The following is a 21,183-nucleotide window of genomic DNA, read 5'->3' on the forward strand; positions in this document are numbered from 1 at the left end:
AGAAAAGCTAAGAGAATTCAGCACCACCAAACCAGCTTTACAACAAATGCTAAGGATCTTCTGTAGGCAGGCAACACAAGAGAAGAAAAAAGACCTAAAAAACAAACCCAAACCAATTAAAAAGGTGGTAAGAGGAACATACAAATCAATAACTACCTTAAATGTATTAAATGCCCCAACCAAAACACACAGACTGGCTGAATGGATACAAAAACAAGACCCATATATATGCTGTCTACAAAAGACCCACTTTAGACCTAGGGATACATACAGACTGAAAGTGAGGGGATGGAAAAAGATATTCGATGCAAATGGAAATCAAAAGAAACCTGGAGCAGCAATACTCATATCAGACAAAATAGACTTTAAAACAAAGATTATTACAAGAGACAAAGAAGAAAACTACATAATGATCAAGGGATCAATCCAAGAGGAAGATATAACAATTGTAAATATTTATGCACCCAACACGGGAGCACCTCAATACACATGGCAGATGCTAACAGCCATAAAAGGGGAAATCAGCAGTAACACAACAGTAGTGAGGCATTTTAATACCCCACGTGCAAAAATGGACAGATCATCCGGACAGAAAATAAATATGGAAACACCAGCCTTAAATTACACATTAGACCAGAAAGACTTAATTTATACTTATAGAACATTCCATCTGAAAGCATCAGAATACACTTTCTTCTCAAGTGCACACAGAACATTCTTCAGGATAGATCACATCTTGGGTCAAAAATCAAGCCTCAGTAAATTTAAGAAAATTGAAATCTTATCAAACATGTTTTCTGACCACAATGATATGAGATTTGAAATCAATTACAGGGGAAAAAAAAATTTTTAAAAACAAAAACACAGAGAGGCTAAACAATATGTTACTAACTAACCAAGAGATCACTGAAGATTCAAAATCATTTGAATTATTTTTGAGGAAATCAAAAAATACCTAGAAACAAATAACAATGAATACATAATGACTCAAAACCTATGAGATGCAGCAAAAACAGGTCTAAGAGGGAAGTTTATAGCAATACGATCCTACCTCAAGAAAAGAGAAAAATCTCAAATAAAAAAACTAACCTTACATGTAAAGCAACTATAAAAACATGAACAACGAAACCCAAAGTTAACAGAAGGATAAAAATCAGAGCAGAAATAAATTAAATAGAAATGAAGAAAACAATAGCAAAGATCAATGAAACTAAAAGCTGGTTCTTTGAGAAGATAAACAAAATTGATAAACCCTTAGCCAGACTCATCAAGAAAAAAAGGAGAGGACTCAAATCAATAAAATTAGAAATGAAAAAGGAGAAGTTACCATGGACACCACAGAAATACAAAGGATCATAAAAGACTATGACAATCAACTCTATGCCAATAAAATGGACACCTGGAAGACACAGAAAATTCTTAAAAAAGGTACAACCTTCCAAGATTGAACCAGGAAAGAAAGAAAATATGAACAGACCAATCATATGTAATGAAGTTGAAACTGTGATTAAAAATCTTATGATAAACTAAAGTCCAGGACCAGATAGCTTCACAGGCGAATTCTATCAGACATTTACAGAAGGGCTAACACCTATCCTTCTCAAACTCTTCCAAAAATTTGGTGAGGGAGGAGCACTCCCAAGCTCATTTTATGAGGCCACCGTCACTCTGATACCAGAACCAGACAAAGATACAACAAAAAAAGAAAATTACAGACCAATATCACTGATGAATATAGCTATGGAAATCCTGAAAACAATACTAGCAAACAGAATCCAACAACATATTAAAAGGATCATACAGCAGGATCAGTGAGATTTAACCCAGGGACACAAAGATTCCTCAATATATACATATCAATCAATGTGATACACATATTAAGAAATTGAAGAATAAAAACCATATGATCATCTCCATAGATGTAGAAAAACTTTTGACATAATTCAACACCCATTTATGATAAAAAACTCTCCAGAAAGTGGGCATAGAAGGAAACTACCTCAACATAATAAAGGCCATATAAGAAAAACCCAGAGCAAACATCATTCTCAATGGTGAAAGTCTGAAACCATTTCCTGTAAGATCCACTCTCACCACTATTATTCAACATAGTTTTGGAAGTCCTAGCCATGGCAATCAGAGAAGAAAAAGAAATAAACGGAATACAAATTGGCAAAGAAGTAAAACTGTCACTGTTTGCAGATGACATGATACAGTACAGAGAAAATACTAAAGGTGTCACCAGGAAACTACTAGAGCTGATCAATGAATTTGGTAAATTTGCAGGATACAAAATTAATACACAGAAATCTCTTTCATTCCTATACACTAACAATGAAAAATCCGAAAGAGAGATTAAGGAAACAATCCCATTTACCATTGCAAAAAAAAAAATAAAAAGAATGAAACACCTAGGAATTGACCTACCTAAAGAGAAAAAAGACCTGTACTCACAAAACTATAAGATACCAATGAAAGAAATCAAATACAACACAAACAGATGGAGGATAAAACATGTTCTTGGATAGGAAGAATCAATATTGTGAAAATGGCTATACTACCCAAAGCAATCTACAGATTCAATGCAATCTCTATGAAATTACCAATGGTATTTTTCACAGAATTAGAACAAAATTTTACAATTTCTGTGAAAACATAAAAGATACCGAATAGCCAAAGCAACCTTGAGTAAGAAAAATGGAGCTGAAGGAAACAGGTTCCCTGACTTCTGATTATAACATAGCTACAGTAATCAAAACATCATGGTACTGGCACAAAAACAGAAATATAGATCAATGAAACAGGATAAAAAACCCAGAGATAAACCCATGCACCTATGGTCACCTAATCTATGAATTAGGAGGCAAGATGGAGAAAAGACAGTCTCTTCAATAAGTGGTGCTGGGAAAACTGGAAAGCTACATGTAAAAGAATGTTATTAGAACACTACCTAACACCATACACAAAAATAAACTCAAAATGGATTAAAGACCTAAATGTAAGGCTGGACACTATAAAGCTCTTATAAAAAAACATAGAACACTTTTTTTTTTAGCATCTTTATTGGAGTATAATTGCTTTACAATGTTGTGTTAGTTTCTGCTGTATAACAAAGTGAATCAACTATGTGTATACATATATCCCCATATCCCTCCTTCTTGTGCCTCCCTCCCACTGTCTCTATCCCACCCCTCTAGGTGGTCACAAGGCACCGAGCTGATCTCCCTGTGCTATGCAGCTGCTTCCCACTAGCTATCTGTTTTACATTTGGTAGTGTATATATGTCAGTTCCACTCTCTGAATTCGTCCCAGCTTACCCTTCCCTGAAAACTGTACAGCTGTGTGTAAAAGAATGAAATTAGAACACTTCCTAACACCATATACAAAAATAAACTCAAAATGGATTAAAGACCTAAATGTAATGCCAGAGACTATAAAACTGTTAGAGGAAAACCTAGGAAGAACACTCTATGACATAAATCACAGCAAGATCTTTTTTGACCCACCTCCTAGAGTAATGAAAATAAAAACAAAACAAAAAAAAACAAATGAGACCTAATGAACCTTAAAAGCTTTTACACAACAAAGGAAACCATAAACAAGAAGAAAAGACAACCCTCAGAATGGGCAAAAATATTTGCAAATGAAGCAACTGACAAGGGATTAATCCCCAAAATATACAAAGAGCTCATACAGCTCAATAACAAGAAAACAAATAACCCAGTCAGAAAATGGGCAGAAGACCTAAATAGACATTTCTTCAAAGAAGACGTACAGTTGGCCAACAAACACATGGAAAAATGCTCAACATTACTCATTATTAGAGAAATGCAAATTGAAACTACATGGAGGTATCACCTCACACCAGTCAGAATGGCCACCATCAAAATATCTACAAACAATAAATGCTGGAGAGGGTGTGGAGAAAAGGGAACCCTCTTACACTGTTGGTGGGAGTGTAAATTGATACAACTATTATGGAGAACAATATGGAATTTCCTTAAAGAAACTGAAAATAGAACTACCATATGACCCAACAATCCCACTCCTGGGCATATACCTATAGAAAACCATAATTCAAAAATATACATGCACCCTGAAGTTCATTGCAGCACTATTTACAATAGCCAGGATATGGAAGCCACCTAAATGTCCATCAACAGAGGAATGGATAAAGATGTGGTACATATATACAATGGGATATTACTCAGCCATAGAAAGGAACAAAATAGTGCCATTTGCAGAGACGTGGATGGACTTAGAGACTGTCATATAGAGTGAAGTAAGTCAGAAAGAGAAAAACAAATATTGTATATTAACGCATATATGTGGAATCTAGAAAAATGGTGTAGATGAACTGAATTGCAAAGCAGAAATAGAGACACACAAGTAGAGAACAAGTGTATGCATACCAAGGGGGTGGGAGGTGGGATGGATTGGGAAACTGAGATTGGCATATATACACTAATATGTATAAAATTGATAGCTAATGAGAACAGACTGTATAGCACATGGAACTCTACTCAATATTCTGTGGTGACCTAAATGGGAAGGAAATCCAAGGAAGAGGGGATATATGTATATGTGTGGCTGATTCACTTTGCTGTTCAAAAGAAACTAACATAACACTGTAAAGCAACTATACTCCAATTTAAAAAAAATGATGAAAAAAAAGTCTTTAGAGGAAATGACTTGTTACATATGAGACCAAATATAAAGAAATTCTACCTAATTCCTGTTACATATAACGTAAGCCAGAAGAAAATCAGATGATTTCACTAGAGTTGAAAGAAAAGAAAAGTTGATTTAGAATTCTATACCCAGCAAAAAATCCTTCAAAAATGAAAGTAAAATAAAACCTTTTCAGAATAACAAAATCTGATAGAATTTGCCCCTAGGAGGTCTGCATTAAAATAATTATAAAAGGTTCTTTAGGTTAAAGGAAAAAGCGTCCAGATAGAAACTCATATCTTCCTAAAAGAAGGAATAGTGCCTGAAACCATAAATTTGTGGGTAAATTTAAAGGATTACTTCTTGTTTCAAAATTGTATTAAAGTACATTTGACTAATTAAAGCAGAAAGAGTAACAATGGACAAAGTGGTATATAACTTTAGTAGAAGTAAATTTATTGACCATAAATTTATTGTGTCCAGAATAGGACACAGGACTGGAAGGGAGAAAAGTGTATTGAAGGAAATTGTTCTAATGTTCATATATTATACATGAATCCATAGCATGCTGAAGAAATTATTCCATAAAAGTATAGTTAAGTGAGCATATCATAAAAGATGTGATTATTGGTAAGAATTCTATACGAAGGTTTTCTTAGTTCCTCTACAGCCAGAAGAACATGCTGTCAAAAATCTGGAACATAAACCACTGGTCATATGCCAAAAAACAAATTCAGTTTGATTCTGAAATGTATGTATGAGGAAAACCCCAAGAGAATTATTATTTTGTGATGGATAACACTAAGCAGATATTCTTGGTTTGAATGAAACACACCTGGGAACAAATTGGTGCTAAATCTGGATATTTGACAATAGTAATATAATATTTGAATACTGAAAAGGAAGCCAATGTTTGCTTTTTCCCACAATTAACTGAAGTGAGGAGAATATAATTCTACCAAAATGTGATGAACACCAGGAAGGCAGATGCAGGGGACAGAGAATTCTAGGAGAGTTAGCTTGAATTTTTTTAATAAGGAAATCCCAAATACTTTACAGTTTTCTTTTTTTTTTTTTTTTAATAATGAAAAACTCTTTCACATATTTTTATCCCTTTTACCTTCTGGATGAATTTGGGAAGTTCTTGCAAGTCAAAGTAGGATTTCACAGAATGTATATCTCATCAGGAGATATCTATGCATTTGCTTTGTTCAGTTGTAATAAGTGAGAAAATTGGTCTTAAGTGCATATATGCTGAGACCCTTAACCCGAGGATATATTGAATGAAAACTGATATCTGGCCACACAAATAAGATATTTCCTAAAAATTATAGGAGCAATATACTTATTTCATATACATAAGCCTGATACTTAATATTGCTGCTAAGTAGGCTGATTAGCTAGTGAAGATTTAAGATTTATTTACTAGCATTCAAGGGCAAACATTAAGAAGTATAGATAGCCACAATCGTAGACCACAAAACTGAACAAATGTTTTAAGACCGAGAGGGATTCTATGTGAAAATTTTACAAGCAAAGGAGTTAATAGTTTGAAAAAAAGAAAGTCAGAACTAGCAAATAAATGGCAAGAGATTCCATGGTTGTCTCTTTGCCAAAGTAGCAGACTTGTTTTTAGAGTTTATGTAATCATTTATATTTTAAGCAGGTTTTTGAGAAATTGAAAGACAGCATGGGAAGCTGACACTTCTTTCTTCAAAACAGAAAAAACTTTAAAAATTACGTGAAGTCAGGAAAGCATGTTCCCTAGTATAAGGTATAACAAATTCATTGACTCTCAGATGTTGTTGTTAAGACCTACTACATACTGCCCTTGAAACTGAAGATTCTTCAGAGAATGAAACCAAATTTCTGCCCTTAAGGGATGTACATCGTGGTTGTGGGGAGAGGCACAATAAACAAATAAACCTATTCAATGTTAGTGCTCTGAAGTACTACTAGGTAAAATAAACAAGGTAAATAGATATGAACATATAATAGATGGGTGTGCTGTTCTATTTAGAGTGGTCCTGGAAGGTTTCTCTTTTAAGGTAACATTTGAACAAAAACTTGTATAAAGTAATGCAGTGATATTTATCTATCTATAAATATGTAAATAAATAGACATATACATAGGCAGAGAGAATAGCAATTGCACAGGCCATGTGATGGGATTGTGCTTGGCACATTCCAGGAGCAGTGAGAAAGACAACACAGCAATGCACCAGGACAGAGAGAGTAATCAGAGTGGTATGAGATAAAGCTAGAGAAATAAACAGGAGCCCGATCACGTAGCTTGTAAGCAATAATCAAAGCTTGGGAATTTATGCTGAATAAAATGAGCTGACTTTGGAAAGTTTGAGCTGAATAATGATAATCTGAGCTTATTGTGAAAGGTATCAATTCTGGTTGCTTTGTAAGAAATAAATAGTAGCAGAGTAAGCAGGAATGATAATTACAGACTACTATGATATCCAGGCCAAAAAAAAAAAAAATAGTAGTCACTTGGACCAGGAGCCAATGATGGTATTGGTAAGAATCGATTGGATTCTGGATATATTTTGAAGTAGAACCAGAGGGATTCGTTAATGGATCAGATCTGCCCTGTGAAAAAAAGAGAGGGAACAAGGAAGACTTCTAAATAGAAGAATGAGATGGCTATTAATTGACAAGGGACAACTGAGGGAAAAACAAGTTTAAGAGAGAGGAATCAAGAAGTTAGTTTTTTTTTTTTTTAAAAAAAAGTTAGTTTTAGAAAAGTTAATTTTGAGATGCCTTTTAGACATCAAGAATTAATGTCAAAAAACAGAATTGGTTATTAATAGACAGTTGGAGACATTTCAAGGAGAAGTCAGGCTGGATTCATGAACCTGAAGTCATTAGCATGAAGATGGTGTTTAAAACCATGGGACAAGATGAGTCCACCAAGAGTTTATTGGTATATAATGGAAAGAAGTGATGCCAGGATGGAATCCTAAGACATTCCATTGTTTAGAGGTTGGAAATTAAAGATGGAGACAAGCAAGAATGCTAAGTGAACAATAAGGAAGGAGGAGAACCTAAAAGTGTCCAGTGAATGATGTAGTTCAAGAAGAATGGAGTAGTGAGCTATGCCAAATGCTGTTGCTATTAACTATTCATTGGTTGAATACATGGTGATATGTAAATTATGTAGAATTTTGCCTTTTCTTTGTTGGATCATCATTATAGCCTATTGCTATGTAATCATTACCTCCATCCTGAATGACAATACCGTATGATCAAAAGGGGCAGTTATCCAAGATTCAACGGTCACAAGAGGTGAAATCAGATTACATGATGAGTAATATACCCATAACCAAAGCAATGTGTCTGGTGGTATTTCCTCTTTTGTTCCACCAAACTCCTATCACTTCAAAAGAATATATAAATCATTAGAGAAGGAAAAAACAATATTATGTAATATGAAAGTATCTAAAAACATGACAGAAGTCCCTCTTGGGAAAACATAGCTGCTTTACCACTAGTCCAAGTGCTTAAAATAAGCAACCTAAAGGAGATTCAAATCATCCCATCCATGAACTTTAACATGGTTTAGATTTGATGGAGTTAAGTATTAAGCTACTGAATTAAAATTGTGCCTTTTAATATACAGACTCTCCATATCTAAGATTTATATCTTTTTTCTCCATTAACATAAACAATCAAGAAATTATTGTGGGGCTTCCCTGGTGGCACAGTTGTTGAGAGTCCGCCCGCCAATGCAGGGGACACTGGTTCGTGCCCCAGTCCGGGAAGATCCCACATGCCGCGGAGCGGCTGGGCCCATGAGCCATGGCCGCTGAGCCTGCGCGTCCGGAGCCTGTGCTCCGCAACAGGAGGGGCCGCAACAGTGAGAGGCCCGCTTACTGCAAAAAAAAAAAAAAAAAAAAAAGAGAGAAAAAGAAATTATTGTGTCTTTAAGTAAGCATAATCCATATTTGACCTACTCTAACAATCATTTTAATGTTTTGTGTCATCTTTTAAAGTAACATCAGGCTGAGATACTTTGATATCATGCATTTGAACATTATACTATGACCATTAAAATATGGCCTTCTTTAATGACAAAGAATCTGTTTTAACACAGTGTAGTTAAATTTCCATATCATTGTTAAAACCTCACAAAATCAAATGTAAATTTTTGATGACAGAATATACCTAATATTAAACTAAAACTAAATATTTGAGAATCTTATTTTATAAAATTAAAATCAAATTTATAACAGAAATAGAAAATCAAGAAAGAGAGCTCAGCTGAAATGAATTCCTTGCTCACTCGATATACTGTGAAACAAGGAAGGCTGATTCCACTGTGTCTTCTTTTTTTTTGAGAAGGTGTCCAGATGGTAACTAGGAGAACTATGAGTTGGACATGGGACTCTGACAGCATGCATGAGACTCAGCCAGGAATGGCCTTTTTAAAACCTCGGGCAAAGAAAAATTACAGGTTACTGTTTTCCTAAGGCAAAGAAAAGTGGACTCTGTGTCCCACTAATGGATTCTCTACGGGGTCTTAGCAATGTGTGTATGGGAAGGCAGAGCATGGACTCATTTCCCACGGTAATTTGATGCCACAAGCAATTCTCTTCTAATGGAGTTATAATAGACTCTTTACTTCAAACCAACATTGATGTTAGTAGACGTTAATTTTCATGGTGTTTTCCTGAAAAAAAAGAGGGATTTTGGTCAGGACAATAAGACACTGTTTCAATTTATGAGATGAAAGTTTTCAGGGAAAGAGAAAAAGAGAAGTCTATGCTTTTATGCTTTATCTGGGATTCATCTCAACTCTTTTCTGCTTTGTGCTCTGAACATATCTATATTCACAATTTACTGTAGAGCAATTGATGGCATTACCAAATAGCTGTGTACTGTGGTTTTTTTTACAATGCATTGCAGTCTTTACAATGTTTGTAATAACCACATTGACAGTCAATCAGATACAGTCCCAAACAACTGTCTAAAACAAAGCAAAACAAAAAGTACCATGTTGATTGCATTTTGTAGTTATCTGCTAATTGTTTTGTTTTGCTTTTTTTTTTAAACTCTTCAAGTTTATTGGAAAATGTCCATTCAAATGTTACTTATTGGATTGTGTGTTGTTTTGGAATTGAGGAATCCATAGACACCACCAAAGGCAAGTACCTGGGACCTGATATATGAGGTTTAGGGTTCCTTGCCTTTTTGTTTTTCAAAAGATTGGGGATTTTATGATAGCAGTGGTCAATCCCAAACCCTGATCCTAGGCTTAATCTCTAACAACTAGTTTGGTATCTATTCTTGTCTCAGAAAATAATTTCTTTTGAGGAAACAGTACTTAGATTTACAACTGTCATTCTTCTTCAGTTTCTAAACCCATACCTGTATATACCAAGAAGTCCTCTTAATTTTGTTAATTCATCATAGAGATATGCTATGAATTTCTAAACTTTTCATTATTATCCATCGAATATGTGTCATACAGACTATTCATTCTAAAATTTTCTAGTATATTCCCTCAAATCCCATATTCTTTCAGAGGTGTACTGTGTAAAGTACAAATCAATCTGTACTTTGCTGCTTCTTAAAACTATTTAGTAGTTTTCCATTACCAACATGATAATAGCTAAACTTCTTAACATGGTATACAAAGTTTTTCTTGGTCTGACCCTTTCTAGAAACATTGCAAAGTATCTTGCAATTTACCTACACTCTATGTTATTTCTTACCTGTGTGTCTTTATGAATTATTATCCTGTGTCTAGAATTACTTTCCCTTTTCCTCTTTCTCTGGTTAACTATTTTACCCACAGAAACAGATTTTACTCTTCTTTGAAACCTTCCCTCAGCATCCAGGTTATGCTACTTGCTTCTCTCTTGTGTTCTCACTCTGGCATACTTCTGTCATTGTACTTGCTACATTAAATTATTATTATTTCTATTTTTGTCTCTATATCATATCCCCAATGTACTGTGGTTTTCTTGAAAGTAGTGTTAAACTTTAACTCCTTATCAAGAGCAGTGTCTAGCTAAAAAAATGAACAACTGCTGAACAAATGTTTGTCAAGTGAATGGATGGTGATAAAAAAACAGTTATTATCAGATCCTATCAGTTTTAGTGTGGTTGTTTTATCAATGTTGTTTCATTCAGCCTCTGCTAAATACCTTGAAATAAATCCATCTTGAAGGATGCACCATGCATTTCATTACAATCTAGTTCGGAGGGAATTTGATATGCTGCAATGACTGAAGGCATTAGTGAGCCCTGAGGGAAAGCACATTCATGCTGAAGCAGAGCTGTAATCTTACTGAAGGAAGAGAATCCTAGCACATGGATTACTGTCTGAAAGTTTCCAGTGTAAGTACAATTAGTGCACTCTTAGAATGACTCCAAATGATGAAAGATTTAGTTACATCAAGGAGCCCTACCTCCAGCGCTGAAGATATAGAATAAATTTGTGTGTCTATTTAATTTACTTGAAAGAGTTTTGATTTTAGTCCCAAGTTTGAATTTAAATGAATATAACTGGAAGCTATAGTTAAAGTTCATTATTTCTGGGAATCCAATGATTTGAGATAAAAATGTTTACATTTGTTTAATTCAAAGGAATACCCTCGTTCTCATACTAAACAGCAAAGTCTACTTTTCCTTTCTCTTCAGGCAGCTGCCTATGAGGGATTTTCTACTTCTTTACCTTTAATGAGAAAAAATCCTAGATGTTGCAAAATTAAGAATTATATCATTTACTTTATTCATGGAAATTTATATATGTTTATTATATGTATTTAACTTAATATAATATTTTAATTCTGATAATCAAGGGCAAAAGTAAATATTTGCCATATTTTCTCCAATAAACTTACAAAATTTTGAGTTAAAATTTACATAATATAAAATTCATCATTTTAGCCATATTAAAGTGTACAGTTCAGTGGGGTTTTTTGCATACTTGCAATGCTGTGCAACCATCACTTCTATATAATTCTAGAACATTTTTTCTCCCCCCCAAAAGAAATCCCATATCTATTAAGCAGTTAATCTCCATTCCCTTCTCTTCCCAAACCTTGGCAAACAATAATCTACTCTCTGGCTCTGTGGATTTGCCTAGTTTAGAGAGATATTTCATACAAAAAATACCATACAATATGTGGTGCTTTGTGATTGACTTATTTCACTCAGCATGTTTTCAAGTTTCATCCATGTTGTAGTATAAGTACTTCATGTTTTTTATATCTGAACAATATTTCATTATATGCCCATACTAATTTTATTGGATATTCAAAAAGTCTTTTCATTTATCTGTGTCTTTAATTTCTTTTAGCAATGTCTTGTAGTTTTCAATGTGGAAGTCTTTTGCCTCCTTGGTTAAGTTTATTCCTAGGCATTTTATCCTTTTTGATGCTATTGTGAATGTATTTTTTTTATTAATTTCACCTTTCAGATTGTTCATTGCAAGTGTATAGAAATACAACTGATTTTTGTATATCAATTTTGTATCCTGCAGTGTCATTGAACTTATTTATTACCTCTACTATTTTTTGTGGATTCTTTAGAGTTTTCTGTATATAAAGATCATGTTATCTGTGAATACAGTTTTACTTCTTCCTTTCCAATTCAAATGTATTTCATCTATTTATCCTGCTTAATTGCTTTTGCTAGAATTTCCAGTAAAATGTTGAAAGGAAGTAAAAAGAGCAGACTTTTGTTTTTGATCCTGGGGGTGTAAGATTTTCAGTGTTTCATAGTAAGTATGTTGTTAGTGCTGGGTTCTTCATAGATGTCCTTTATCGGGTTGAGGAAGTTTCTTTCTACTCCTGGATTGCTGAGTGTTCTTATCATGAAAAGTGTTGAATTTTTTTCCAACGCATCTTCTGCACCTATTGATATGATCATGTATCTTTAAAATCTTTATTCTATTAACATGGCTTATTGCATTGATTGATTTTCATACATTGAATAACTTGAGTTCCTGGGATAAATCTCAATTATCATGTATAATCCTCTTAATATTCTGCTGGATTCTGTTTGCTACTATTCCATTGAAGATATTTGCATCTTTGTTCATAATTGATATAAGTCTATAGTGTTCTTTTTTTCTTCTTCCTCTTCCTCCTCTTCCTCCTTCTCTTTCTCCTCCTTTTATTCCTATTCCTATTCTTCTGGTATGGCTTTATTATCAAAGTAATACTGGCTTCATAGAATGAGTTAGGAAATATTCTCTTTATTTTTTGGAAGAGTTTGAGACAGTGTTAATTAGTGTTAATCCTTAGTGTTAATTAGTGTTAATCCTTCTTTAATCATTTTGTAGAATCCACCAGTTAGGCTATGTGGTCCTGGGCTTTTTTGTTGTTCTTGTGGAAAGTTTTTTGATTACTGACTCAATCTCTTTACTTGTTATAGGTCTATTCAGATTTTCTATTTTCTTTTTTAGTCAGCTTTATTAGATTGTACATTTTTAGGAATTTGCCTAGTTCATTGAGGTTATCTACTTTGTTGATATACCAAAATCTGTAGTATTCTCTTTGAATCCTTTTTATTTCAGTCAGATCTTTGTAGTAATACCCCCACTTTCATTCTTGTTTTGAGTAATTTGATTCTTTTTCTTTTCTTCTTGGTCAAAATGTTTGCCAATTTTGTTGATATTTTCAAAGAATATACTTTTGTGTTTTAAAATTTTCTCTTTTTTCTATTCTCTATTTTGTTTATCTCTGCACTAATCTTTATTCTCTTCCTTCTGCTTGCTTTGGGTTTAGTTTGCCCTTCTTTTTCTAATTTCTTATGGTAGATTTAGGTTATTCATTTGAGAGCTCTCTTCTCTTTAATACAGAAGATTACAGCTGTAAACTTCCCTCTGCGCACTAGTTTAATTGCATCCCATGATTTTGGTATTTTGTGTTTTTGTTTTCATTCATCTCAAAGTATTTTCTAATTTCCCCTTTTATTTCTTTGACCTATTGCAATTTAGGAATGTATTGTTTAATTTCCACATAATTGTGAATTTTCCAAATTTCCTTCTGTCATTCATTTATAATTTCATTCCATTGTTGTGTAGAACATAATTTGTGTGATTTTAATTTATTGAGATGTTTTTGTGGTATAACATAAGGTCTGTCTTGGAGAATGCTCCATATGCACTTGAAAAGAATGTGTATTCTGCTGTTTTAGAGTGACATACTCTATATATGTCTATTAGGTCTAGTTGGTATATAATGTTCAAGCCTTCTAGTCTAGTCTAATCTCTCTGATCTTCTGCCTACTCATTTATCCATTATTGAAAGTGAGGTACTGAAATCTCCAATTATTATTGTTGAACTATCTATTCTCCCTTCAATTCTGTTAATAATTGCTTCATGTATTTTGGGGCTTTACTTTAGGTATATACATTTATAACTGTTATATTTCCTTCATGAATTGACCCTTTTATTACTATAGAATATTCTTTGTGTTTTATAACAATTTTTGTCTTAAAGTAGATTTTGTCTAATATTAAGTATAGCCATCTGGCTCTATTTTGGTTACTATTTTCATGAAATATCTTTTCCTATCCTTTTACTTTCAACCTATATTTGCCTTTGAGTCTACAGTGAATCTCTTGCAGACAGTGCTTAGTGACATCATATCTTTTTAATCCATTCTGCCAATCTCTGACTCTTATTTGGACAACTTAATCTATTTACATTTAATGTAATAACTTGTAAGGAATGACTTCTGGCATTTTGCCATTAGTTTCTATATGTCATATCTCTTTTGTTCCTCAAGTCCTCCATTATTGCCTTCTTTTGTGCTCAATATATATTTTCTACTGTACCATTTTAATACTTTTGTCTCTTCTTTTACTATATACGTTTAAATTATTCTCCTAGAAACTGAACTAGAGATTACAGTTAACATATTAATTTATAGCAATCTAGTTTGGGTTAATACCAACTAAGGTTTAATAATATATAAAATCTTTGCTACTACATAACTCCATCTCCCCCTTTATGCTTTTATTTTCACAAATTACATCTTTAGTAATTGAGTGTCCATCAAAACTAGATTTATAATTATTATTTTATGAAGTTGTCTTTTAAATAAGATCTGAAAAAAGAGAAGTCACAAACAAGAAACATGTGAATACTGGCTTTTATATTTGCCTTTGTAGTTACCTTTACAGTGTTCTTTATTTTGTGTGTGTGTTTGCATTACTGTCGAGTATGCTTTCATTTCACCTTGAAGGGTAGGGCAAGTCTAATAGGACTTGTCTCTCAGCTTTGTTTATCTGGGAATGGATTAATTTCTCCTTTATTTTTGAAGGATAGTTTCATCAGATATAGAATTATCAGCTGAAAATTTTTGTTTTCTCTCAACACTTTGAATATGTCATCCCACAGCCTTCTGGCTTCCATGGATTCTGATAAGCAATCAGCTATTATCATATGGAGGATCCCTTTTAAATGATGAGTCACTTTTCTGTTACTGCTTTCACAATACTCTCTTTGTCTATGTCTTTCAACATTTTGATTATAATGTGTCTCAAGCTAGATCTCTTTAAGTTTATCCTACTTGAGCTCATTGAGCTTCTCAGATGTGTATATTAATGGTTTTTTTTTATTTAAAGTTTGGGAAGTTTTTTTACCAGTACTTATTCAAATATTCTTTCCACTCCTTTCTTTCCTTTCCTTTTGGGACTCCCATTATGCATACGCAAGTATACTTGATAGTAGCCAAATGGGTTCCTAGGCTCTATTCACCTTTTTTTATTCTTTTTCCTGCTTCTCAGATTGAGTAATCTCAATATATATAACTTCTTGTCTCTTGATTCTTTCTTCTTCTTTCTCAAATCTGTTACTTAGTCCCTCTAGTCAATATTTTATTTCAGTTATAATAATTTTCAGTGCCAGAATTTCTATTTGATACCTTTTCATAATGGCTATCTCTTTATTAACATTATATATTCAGTGACACTATATCCTTTAGTTTTAGTCATGGTTTCCTTTAGCTCTTTGAACATGTTTAAACATGTGATTTAAAATTATTTTTTAGAAAGTCCAGTGCCAGGTCTCCACAGAAACAACTTCTATTACCTGCTTTGTTCCCTTTTGTATGGGTCATGTTTTCTTATTTATTTTCATGCTTCATAATCTTTTATTGAATTCTGGAAATTTTGAATATTATAATGTGACAATTATGGGAAATAAATTTTACTTCATACCCAGGGTATGTTTTTGCCACTTTTTGTCACAACTACAAAAAGTCATTATATATTTATTTACTGACTTTTCTGAACTAGTTTTGCAAATCTATATTCTTTGTTGTGTGGGGTGACTGAAGCCTCTATTTTGTTAGCTTAGTGGTTATCCAGTGATTGGACAGAGACTACTTTAACTCCCGGAAAAAAAATATATCTTCTAATCTTTGCAGATGGGCTTTCTGTGTGTGTTAGTGCACACCTTCAACACTCATCTAGGCAATTTACAGCTCTGCCTTAGACTTCATTTCCTACTTGTGCAGAGTTTGAAGGTCATCCAGAGGTCAGAGCTTAGGGCCTTTTTTTCTGAACATGCGTACAGCCCTGCACATGTGCAGGGACTTCAGAGTCCCAGGAATATGTCAGATTTTTCATATCCTTATTCCCCAAAACATCTCATTCCCCAGCCTTTCCTCCCAAGTTTTGGTTAGTTTGTTGTTTGCTCCAACTGTATTCCATTGCCATAGACAGAAACAACTAATGTAATTGCCTATAAATATTTTGACAAATGCCCCCTGGGTAGCCACCTCAGCATTGGGAGAGTTCTGAGTTACGTAGGATGAAGGAAACTCCTTTGAACTGGTCCTCCATTTGGCACAAGACAGGTCAAAACAAACAACCACAATTCTTTGTAAATGTGGTCCATTCTGCTCCTTCTGGTACGAGTATGTGTACCAGAAATGCAGACTGTTTTCTTTAAGAGCACCACTTACCAGGGGAGTTGGAGATGGGATCATGGTAGGTTAAAATGCCATGAATCTTGCTTTTTTTTATTTTAACAAGATTCTGGTTTTTTAATATAAATATAGTTTTACCCTGATTGTGAAAGGTTTTGATTAGTTTCTAGAGCTCTGAAAAAGATGATTCCAACCATTTCTGCTAAATTGTTCATTACTTTTATGGAGGGATAGAGTTTTAGAGTTCTTAACTCCACTATTTTTACTGACATCACTCTTCAATAAATTTTTATACCTTTTATTGCTTGTTCATAATCTAAATACCAAAGGGATAGTCTCTCCTCTTAGAATAACTGGATAAAGTCCAAAGAAAAGTACCTCTTAAAAGAATTCTAAGAGAAACACTGAAAAGTAGTAAACCAGATTTTTTTCCCAGTTTTTTTCCATTCCACAAATAAAAACAACAGAGACAGAAATAAAGAGTAAAATTTGGCCATAATAAAAACAGATGTACTCCCCAAATTTAAACAACTTGATTTACAAATGCAATAAAAATACAGAATCACTACATACTGTCCCCGATTTTCCTTTCTCTTATCATTCAAGTAATGACTAAATATTAATGTATGAAAAATAAAGGACTCATTGTCAATTCAAAATGCCATGCCATGGCTTTTTAAAATTTTAATTTTATTTTCTTTATACAACAAGTTCTTATTAGTTATCTTATACATATTAGTGTACATATGTCTATCCCAGTCTCCCAGTTCATCCCACCATGACCACCCCCGCTTGCCCCACTTGGTGTCCATGCATTTGTTCTCTACATCTGTGTCTCTGTTTCTGCCTTGCAAACTGGTTCAACTGCACCATTTTTCTAGATTCCACATATATGTGTTAATATATATTTGTTTTTCTCTTTCTGGCTTACTTCACTCTGTATGACACTCTCTAGGTCCATCCATATCTCTACAAATGACACAATTTCGTTCCTCTTTATGGCTGAGTAATATACCATTGTATATATGTACCACATCTTCTTTATCCATTCGTCTGTTGAAGGGCATTTATGTTGCCTCCATGCCCTGGCTATTGTAAATAGTGCTGCAATGAACATTGAGGTGCATGTATCTTTTTGAATTATGGTTTCCTATGGGAATATGCTTAATAGGGGGATTGCTCTGTCATATGGTAATTCTAGTTTTAGTTTGTTAAGGAAACTCCATACTCTTCTCCATAATGGCTGTATCAATTTACATTTCCACCAACAGTGCAAGAGGGTTCCCTTTACTCCACACCCTCTCCAGCATTTATTGTTTGTAGATTTTCTGATGATGCCATTCTAACTGGTGTGAGGTGATACCTCATTGTAGTTTTGATTTGCATTTCTCTAAAATTTGGTGATGTTCAGCAGCTTTTCATGTGCCTCTTGGCCATCTTTATGTCTTCTTTGGATAAATGTCTATTTATGTCTTCTGTCCATTTTTTGATTGGGTTGTTTGTTTGTTTATGAGCTATTGATATATTTTGCATTGAATCTGTAGATTGCTTTGGGTAGTACAGTCATTTTCACAATATTGATTCTTACAATCCAAGAACATGGTATATCTCTCCATCTGTTTGTGTCATCTCTGATTTCTTTCATCAGTGTCTTATAGTTTTCTGCATGCAGGTCTCTTACCTCCTTAGGTAAGTTTATTCCTAGGTATTTTATTCATTTTGTTTCAATGGTGAATGGGATTCTTTCCTTAATTTATCTTTCTGATCTTTCATTGTAATTGCATAGGAATGCAAGAGAATTCTGTGCAATAATTTTGAATCCTGCAACGTTACCAATTTCATTGATTAGCTCTAGTAGTTTACTGGTGGTATCTTTAGGATTATCTATGTATAGTATCATGTCATCTGTGAACAGTGACAGTTTCACTTCTTTTCCAATTTGTATTCTTTTTATTTATTTTCCTTCTCTGATTTCCATGGCTAAGACTTCCAAAACCATGTTGAATAATAGTGGTGAGAGGGAGGTCCTTGTCTTTTTCCTGATCTTAGAGGAAATGCATTTAATTTTTCAGCATTGACAATAATGTTTGCTGTGGGTTTGTCATATATGGCCTTTATTATGTTGAGGTAGGTTCCCTCTATGCACACTTTCTAGAGAGTTTTTATCATAAATGTGTGTTGAATTTTGTCAAAAGCCTTTTCTACATCTATTTAGGTGATTGTATGGTTTTTATTCTTCAATTTGTTAGCATGGTGTATCACATTGATTGATTTGCATATATTGAAGAGCCCTTACATCCCTGGGATAAAACCCACTTGATTATCGTGTATGATCCTTTTAATGTGTTGTTGGATTTTGTTTTCTAGTATTATTTTGAGGATTTTTGCATCTATATTCATCAGTGATATTGGTCTGTAATTTTCTTCTTTTTTGTATTTCTTTGTCTGGTTTTGGTATCAGGGTGATGGTGGCCACACAGAATGAGTTTGGGAGTGTTCCATCCTCTGCTGTTTTCTGGAAGAGTTTGAGAGGATGGGTATTAACTGTTCTCTAAATGTTTGATAGAAATCACCTGTGAAGCCGTTTGGTTCTGGACTTTTGTTTGTTGGAAGATTTTTAATCAAGTTTCAATTTCAGTACTTGTGATTGGTCTGGTTCATGTTTTCTATTTCTTCCTGTTTCAGTCTTGGAAGGTTATACCTTTCTAAGGATTTGTCCATTTCTTCATGGTTGTCCATTTTATTGGCATATAGTTGCTTGTAGTAAGCATCTTATGATGCTTTGTATTTCTGCAGTGTCTGTTGTAACTTCTCCTTTTTCATTCTAATATTATTGATTTGAGTCCTCTTCCTCTTTTTCTTGATGAGTCTGACTAAAGGTTTATCAATTTTGTTTATATTCTAAAAGAACAAGCTTTTTCTAAAAAAAAATTATTTATTTTATTTATTTATTTTTGGCTGTGTTGGGTCTTCATTGTTGTGCAAAGGCTTTCTCTAGTTGCAGCGAGCAGGGGCTACTCTTCGTTGCAGGGTGTGGACTTCTCATTGCAGTGGCTTCTCTTGTTATGAAGCATGGGCTCTAGGTGCACAGGCTTCAGTTGGGCTCTAGAGCGCAGGCTCAGTAGTTGTGGCACATGGGCTTAGTTGCTCCATGGCATGTGGGATCTTCCCAGACGAGGGCTCAAACCCACATCCCCTGCATTGGCAGGCAGATTCTTAACCACTACTCCACCAGGGAAGCCCAGAGAACAAACTTTTAGTTTTACTGATATTTGCTACTGTTTTCTTTATTTCTATTTCACTTGTTTCTGCTCTGATCTTTATGATTTCTTTCCTTCTACTAACTTTGGGTTTTGTTTGTTCTTTTTTCTCTAGTTCCTTTAGGTATAAGGTTAGATTGTTTATTTCAGATTTTTCTTATTTCTTGAGGTATGATTTTATTGTTATAAACTTCCCTCTTAGAACTGTTTTTGCTGTATCCCATAGCTTTTGTATCATCGTGTTTTCATTGTCATTTGTCTCTAGGTATTTTTTGATTTCCTCTTTGATTTCTCCAGTGATCTCTTGGTTATTTAGTAACATATTGTTTAGACTCCACGTGTTTGTGTTTTTACATTTTTCTCCCTGTAATTGATTTCTAATCTCATAACACTGTGTTTAGAAAGGATGCTTGATATCATTTTAATTTTCTTAAATTTACTGAGGCTTGATCTATGACCCAAGATGTGATCTATCACAGAGAATGATCCATGTGCACTTGAGAAGAAAGTATAATCTGCTGTTTTCAGGTGAAATTTCCTATAAATATCAATTAAATCTATCTGGTCTATTGTGTCATTTAAAGTTTATGTTTCTTTATTAATTTTCTGTTAGGATGGTCTATCCATTGGTATAAGTGAGGTATTAAAGTCCCCCACCATTACTGTGTTACTGTCAATTTCCTCTTTTATAGTGGTTAGCATTTGCCTTATGTATTGAGGTGCTCCTAGGTTGTGTGCATATACATTTATAATTGCTATTTCTTCTTCTTGGATTGATCTCATGATCATTATGTAATGTCCTTCCTTGTCTCTTGTAACATTCTTTATTTTAAAGTCTATTTTATCTGATATGAGTATTGCTACTCCAGGTTTCTTTTGATTTCCATTTGCATGGGATATTTTTTCCATCCCTCGCTTTCAGTCTATATATGTCCCTAGGTCTGAAGTCAGCCTCTTGTAGACAGCATTTATATTGGTCTTGTTTTGTGTCCATTCCGTGTGCCTGTGTCTTTTGGTTGGACCATTTAATCCATTCACATTTAAGGTAATTACTGATATGTATGTTCCTATTACCATTTTCTTCTTTGTTTTGGGTTTGTTTTTTCTTTTTCTTCTCTTGTGTTTCCCACTTAGAGAAGTTTCTTTAGCATTTGTGGCAGAGCTGGTTTGGTGGTGCTGAATTCCCTTAGCTTTTGCTTGTCTGTAAGTCTTTTGATTTCCCTGTTGAATCTGAATGAGATCCTTGCTGGGTAGAGTAATCTTGGTTGTAGGTTTTTCCCTTTCATCACTTTAAATATAGTGTGCTACTCTCTTCTGCCTTGTAGAGTTTCTGCTGAGAAATCAGCTG

Source organism: Tursiops truncatus, chromosome 17 (genome assembly GCF_011762595.2).
Source record: "Tursiops truncatus isolate mTurTru1 chromosome 17, mTurTru1.mat.Y, whole genome shotgun sequence".
Classification (NCBI taxonomy): domain Eukaryota; kingdom Metazoa; phylum Chordata; class Mammalia; order Artiodactyla; family Delphinidae; genus Tursiops; species Tursiops truncatus.